Source organism: Loxodonta africana, chromosome 10 (genome assembly GCF_030014295.1).
Source record: "Loxodonta africana isolate mLoxAfr1 chromosome 10, mLoxAfr1.hap2, whole genome shotgun sequence".
Lineage (NCBI taxonomy): Eukaryota > Metazoa > Chordata > Mammalia > Proboscidea > Elephantidae > Loxodonta > Loxodonta africana.
This window is the reverse complement of record NC_087351.1, coordinates 75,313,248-75,319,549: the sequence shown is the minus strand read 5'-3', so window position 1 is coordinate 75,319,549 and position 6,302 is coordinate 75,313,248.

Genomic DNA, 6,302 nt, shown 5'->3' with positions numbered 1-6,302 from the left:
ATTGGGTGAGGGTGGTTTACGGGGGTATTAGGGATAGGACATTTATAGATAGGTTTGTGCTTTGTCATCTCTGACTTCTCTGAAAACATGTGGATTTCCCACAGCTCACACACTTCCTCCAGCAGTTTGACCTTTCAGCAGGATGAGCGGTCCCTCTGATGGCTGTCCCCTGGGGTGGTAGCCAGGGAACCCAAGCATCCTGACACAGGATGTGGAAACTCCAGGCTATAATGCCCTCCTGGCAACCCTGCTCTGGTTCTAACGAGCCAAGATGGCAGTAGACCACCGTAACTTATACCTGCTCCTGGGGATACATCCTTAAAGCTGAGCCTTGGGACCCCAGCTGGGAGCCTCCCACAGCTCAGGAGAGCTACTTGACCTTCATGCTTGTTCCTAATAATCCAGAATGTTTCTCTATAGCAAATACCAAAATGACAAATCTACAGACATTTGAGTACCCTAAGATCATGCCTGTCTAACTTAGTATGTATCCTATGAGCTTAATTCAGCATGATGTCATAAATGCCACAGGCATGTCCTTACATCTCAATTGACCGAGTGAAACATTCTTTTGCATGGGAAACGATTTCAAAATTGCTACTTCATAAGCAAGGTACATCCTTATAGTTGTTCCCATTTCCTCTGGATCCATGTATTCCTCAGTTCTAGCCAGAATCCTTTTATCCACAATTATGTAAATGTATTCTCGTTCTCTTTTGAAAGATTTATTTTTACTCCACTGTCAATTAGGAAGACTCCCTCAGGTCATGGGTGGCCCTGCCTTGTGATTACCCCTGAGAGCCTTTGTCCAGCTTTCCCATCAGCTTTAATTAAAACTCATTATCTGTGTCATTTTTATGAGGGAATAGGAGACAGGGCTCCCAGGGACAGGGTCATATGGGTAACAATAATTTTAGTTGATGTGAGAAACAGGCAGTCTTGGAGTCTCCTGCTAAGTAGAAAATGGCAATTATTTAGAGAAAGACTCAGAAAAGTAATTTGTATTTTATTAACTCTTTAGGAGGAGGTTCCTATTCAGGTCAAGTATGTCAGAGAGAAGCTATTTGGATCTGGGGCGTGGGTCCAGAAAGGCTACTGCAAGACCTTTGAAATGAAAGGAGGTGAAGGCAGGGGCTGGAAGCTGCCTTGGCCCCATAACACCAGGCACATGGCTGAAGGAGGACCAGAGCCAGGTTACTATGAGAAGTTTATGTGAGACTAGTCTGTGGAAAATTAATACTTGCTGGGGCAAGATTTGTTTACCCTTAGATAATTTCTGAGGAACTATTGCCAGTGGAGAGCCTGAACTGGAATTGGAAACTATCATTTTCCTCTAGCTCAGGGCGTTGGAACACCCCTTTCCCCCTTTGGAGCCAGCAAAAATCTGTGCATAAATGGATGAAGACCAAAGTTTATTAGTGGTTACCAAGGGCGGGAGGAAGGGCGGAAATGGAGTCCTTGATTAGAGGGCCCTGAGTTTGTTAATGCTGGTAGAACAATTTGGAAATGGACAGTTGTGATCACTGTACAACATGGTGAATGTAACACATGTCACTAAATTGTACGTGTAAAAAATATGGAATTGGCAAATGTTTTGTTATATATATTTTTGCCAAAATAAAACCATAAAAAAAAAACAAAAAACCTATGCATAGGAAAGTGTTCCTTACCACCTGGTTAATGCAGATGTTAGACTTTGTCAGATATAAACAATCTGAGCCTTTTTCATGTGGTGAGGGGTGCGGTTTCCTGGAGAGTTAGGGAATTCCAGGGGGATTGAGAGGGGCTGCCTGTGTCTATGTGCAGTGAATAGGGCACATCACCCACTTTATGAACAAGAAACCCTTTGTGGTCTGCTACGTGGAGACGGCTGCAGGCCAGCCCAGACTCTCCAAGCATGAGGAGATTTCCATGGATTATCTTCTCCTAGGCCAGTACTAATGGTCAGAAAAGAGGTACCCAGGCCCATTCTGGATATATTTGGATTAAGAAACAGTGTCTTCATGCCTTGGCAGGGTCCCTTTTAGCCCTGAGTTACTATATATTTTTTTTTGAAAGAGTTGTTGAGAGCTGGTTTATTTGACATTTTGTCAGCCTGGCATCGTTTTTATAGGGTCGTTATGAATTGGAATTGACTCGATGGCATTTTTTTTTTTTTTTTTAAATAGGACAAAAGTATTTCGAAATAGCTAATCCAAGTAGGGTGTCTCTGGGTGATGCAAACAGTTAATGCGCTTGGCTACTAACTGAAAGGTTACAATTCGAGTCAATCCAGAGGCACCTCAGAAGAAAGACCTGGCTATCTACCTCTGAAAATTCAGCCATTGAAAACTCTCGGGAGTACAGTTCTACTCTGACATGCACAGGGTCGCCATGAGTTGGAATTAACTTGGCAGCAACTGGTTACTAGTCACTGGTTAATCTAAATAGAAAAGAGAGAAAAATGGCCACTCTCCCTTCCTGATTAGCCATAATGGCGAATCTGTGGCTTTTCACCAATGATATGATCAGGGCTGCTAAGTTCTAACCAGGGGCAACTTTGTGGATGTGTTGCCTTTATTGAGATAGAACAACTTACTAAAGACAGTGTGACAGAGGAGCGAGACTAGACTGGTAGCCATGAAACCTGAGTTCCCATTTCAGCTGGGCTATGGATTTGCTGTGTAGTACACGTTTGAAGGGCTTTTGACTGTCCAATATCTGAACCCCTTCCTAGTCTTGGGACAATCCACATAGCTGCATCTCCCAGCTACCACTTTCCTGGGCTTTAAAATCTAGGGTGTAACAGAAGAAGCATCCCCTTCCTGTCCCAGGGTCCAGTGATGGGGGTTCCACTGGGGGCATCCAATGTCCAATGGAGGAGGCACAAGCAGAGCTGCCCAGTGTCACAGGACCTGGCCATTCCTGGTCTGCTTAGTGTCTGAGCATGTTCTCTGGCCTTCCTGTTGATTTGGTGAGCAGCCTAACACCCTTTGAATAAATTTCTCTCTCTTAAGCCAGCCAGAGTTGGTTTCTCTTGTTTGCACAACTGTGTAATTTTGTAAAAGTTAACCTTTCTGGTGTTCAATTTCACATTAAGTCCCTTGGAGCCTTAGGATGAAAGACTGATAGCTAAAAGGATCAGGGATCTGGCTATAGGGTTAACATACAAGCTTGACTATACTTCCCTCCTGATCAGGAGGCAAAAGGCTAGGTTTAAAGAATAGTCATATGTTCAATTATTCATTGAAGCATAGTTTGTGGTAGCAGAAGGTTGGGGACAACAAAGCAATAGGGAACTCATGGAACAAATTATAGAGTACTATGCAGATTATGTATGTATAGAATAAAAGGATATCTCTGAACTGGTAAGATGAGATCTCCAGGATATACCATTAAGTGAAAAAAGCAATATTCAGAAGAGCTTATATAGCGTGCTTAGATTTTTTTAGGAAAGAAGGAAAACAAGATTTATTTTTATAGTTCCTTATGTTTACCTGACAAAACATTGGAAGTTTAAATAAGAAATTATATAAATGCTTACCTGTAGGGAATGAGGATAGAACAGGGTGGATGGGGACAGGGCAGGGGCAAGACTTTGAATATTTGTTGTTGGTTTTTTTTTTTAACTATGTAAATATATTACCCTTCCAAGAAAAAGAGAGCAGCCATAAGATTTAAGCTCTTTATTTCTGTCTCTCAATGTAGTATATATTGTGTGATGTTGTTGTTTAGGTGCTGCCAAGTTGATTTTCAACTCATAGCAACTGCATGTGAAAGAGTAGAACTACCCCCTCGGGTTTTCTTCGTTGTAATCTTTATGGGAGCAGATTGCCAGGTCTTTCTCCCACAGAGCTGCTGGGTGGATTTGAACCACCAGCCTTTTGATTAGCAGCCAAGCACTTAACCATTGTGCCACCAGGACTGCTTATATTATGGGATATATATAAATGTGTATGTATCTCTATCTATATGCTATCTATTTAGTATTTTTTAAATTCAGTCTGACAGTTTATTCATTTACTATGAGTAAAGGCCCTGAGAAGATGAATGTTCAGAGTGGAGAGACAGCAAGGAACAAGACTGACGACATAGGTAGGGACTCGATCATGTGTAGCTTTTCAGGTCATATTAGAAAGTTTGGATTTTATCCCAGTAGTTTAGATTTTATTCCAGTAGCCATCAAAAGCTATTAAAGGGGTTTCAGAAGGGGAAGGACAGAGTCTGATTTCTGTAGATGGACCTTTTGCTTGCCCATTTCACTGATAGGTCTAGGGCAGTCAAGTTATTTGTGATTCCCAGCATCATATCCCAAATAATTGTGAACTGACCATATGGTAAGGTAAACAGTTTTTGAAATGTAAATAAAATCTAACTTTATTAAGAGATTAATGATCTAATATAAAGTCCATTTTATTTTTTCAGTTAAAACAGATTTTCCTAAAAACCTCTAGGAATTTGATTTTGAGATTGGGGAAAAAGTCTGTAGTAATCAGAGACAGTTAATATTTTACTAACCTCATGATCATTAATGAAAGTTGGTGATTACAGAAAATGGGTTCAGATTTTATTTGCATTAGTTCTACCACAAATAAAGTTTTGGCAAAAAATAGTGAATTCTAGAAACGAATTAGCCCAGAATAAAGTAATTCTGTCTGTCTTGGCCTCTTTTGTTTGAGTTCAGTCCATCTTTTTTTGTAGGAAGTAGTTCTCAAAATGTGGTATGTAGACCCTGAGACCCTTTCTGGAGGTCTGCATGGTGGGAACTACTTTCAGAATAATATTACAATTTTATTTGCTTTTTTCGCTGTGTGTATTGACATTGGTACTAATAGTATAAAAGCAATTGAGGGTAAAAGTGCTGGTGCCTTAGAATGAATTAAAGCAACAGCACCAAATGGTAATAGTACATGTTGTGTTTTTCACCATCACATGTTCTCAGTTAAAAAAAAAAAAGCTAGTTTCCCTTAAGAGTGTCTTGATAAAGCAGTAAGACTTACTGACTTTGTTAAAGTATGATCCTTGAATCATTTAATATTCTGTGTGATGATGATAAGGGAAAAATGCATAAGGCATTTCTGCTGTAAATCCATATAGGATGGTTGTCTAGAGAGAAAACACTCCTGCCTTTGAGTTGAGAACTGGGTTAGTTGGCTTCCCCTCCCCATGGGGTGCCACTTTTATTTGAAAAAATGACTGACAAACTGTGGTTATTTTGAAATGGATACTTGGCAGATCTTTTCTAGAAAATAAACCAAGTGGACCTGTCACTTCAAGAAAAGCAACTGATGGTATTTGATGCCAATGATAAAATTTGAGTTTTCAAGGGAAAATCTGAATTTTGGAAAACTTGTATGCCCTACTGTAAGCTTGACAGCTTCCCCAAACTTAAAAAGACTTTTCTGATGAGAGTACTGATGGCATTAATGAAGGAGGTTTTTTTATATTATATCAGGAAATAGGTGGGCATTTGGAAGATTTTCCCGAATTGGTGAACTAATGTTTTCTGAACGACCGATGTATAATGTTACAAAATCCTGTGTGAATAAAACATTCGAAGTGCAAAATTGATTAATGGATTTTCATGTAACTGAGTTTGAGAAGTTCACTGATATGCTTTCAGATCCACATTACAATCAACCTTTAAGAAACTACCCCTTGTTGAGTTTTGGCTTAGGACCAAAGAATATCTGTAACGATCTCAAATTTTTCTCATTTCCAACTAGGTATCATTTTGAACCTGAGCTTTATTCATATTGCTTCTGTTAAAACAACATTTCACAACAGATTCAATATAAAAATACCCATGAGATTCCAGATGTTTCTACATGCCAAACACGAAAAGAGATTTGCAAAATGGTGTAAAACAGAGCATTCCTCTCATTATTTTTTTTTGGAAAATATGGTTATTTTTCATTAAATGTATTATTTATCTGAATATGTAATGGGCTTGTTAATTTTATTTTTAAATTAATTAATAAATAGGTATTTTAAATAATTCTTAGTTTTAGTTTTTAATGTTGGTCGATAGAACCCACATGAACAAAAGGTCTCGGGCATCCTCCTCAAACATTTTTAAGAGTATAAAAGCATCCTGAGACAAAATGTTTGAGAACCACAGGTCTAGAAAAAGCTTATTGATTTATCTGCGCATGCAACGTTACTCTTGTGTGCGATGTTTTCACATCATAGAATCTTTCATTTCGAAATTCTTAGTTGAAGTGGAGCACAAATTCATAGACAATGACACATTTCAAGTTTTAAATGCCACTCTTGGTGTCACTTTATTATCTCATTTTTCTGTAAAATGGGATTTACAATGC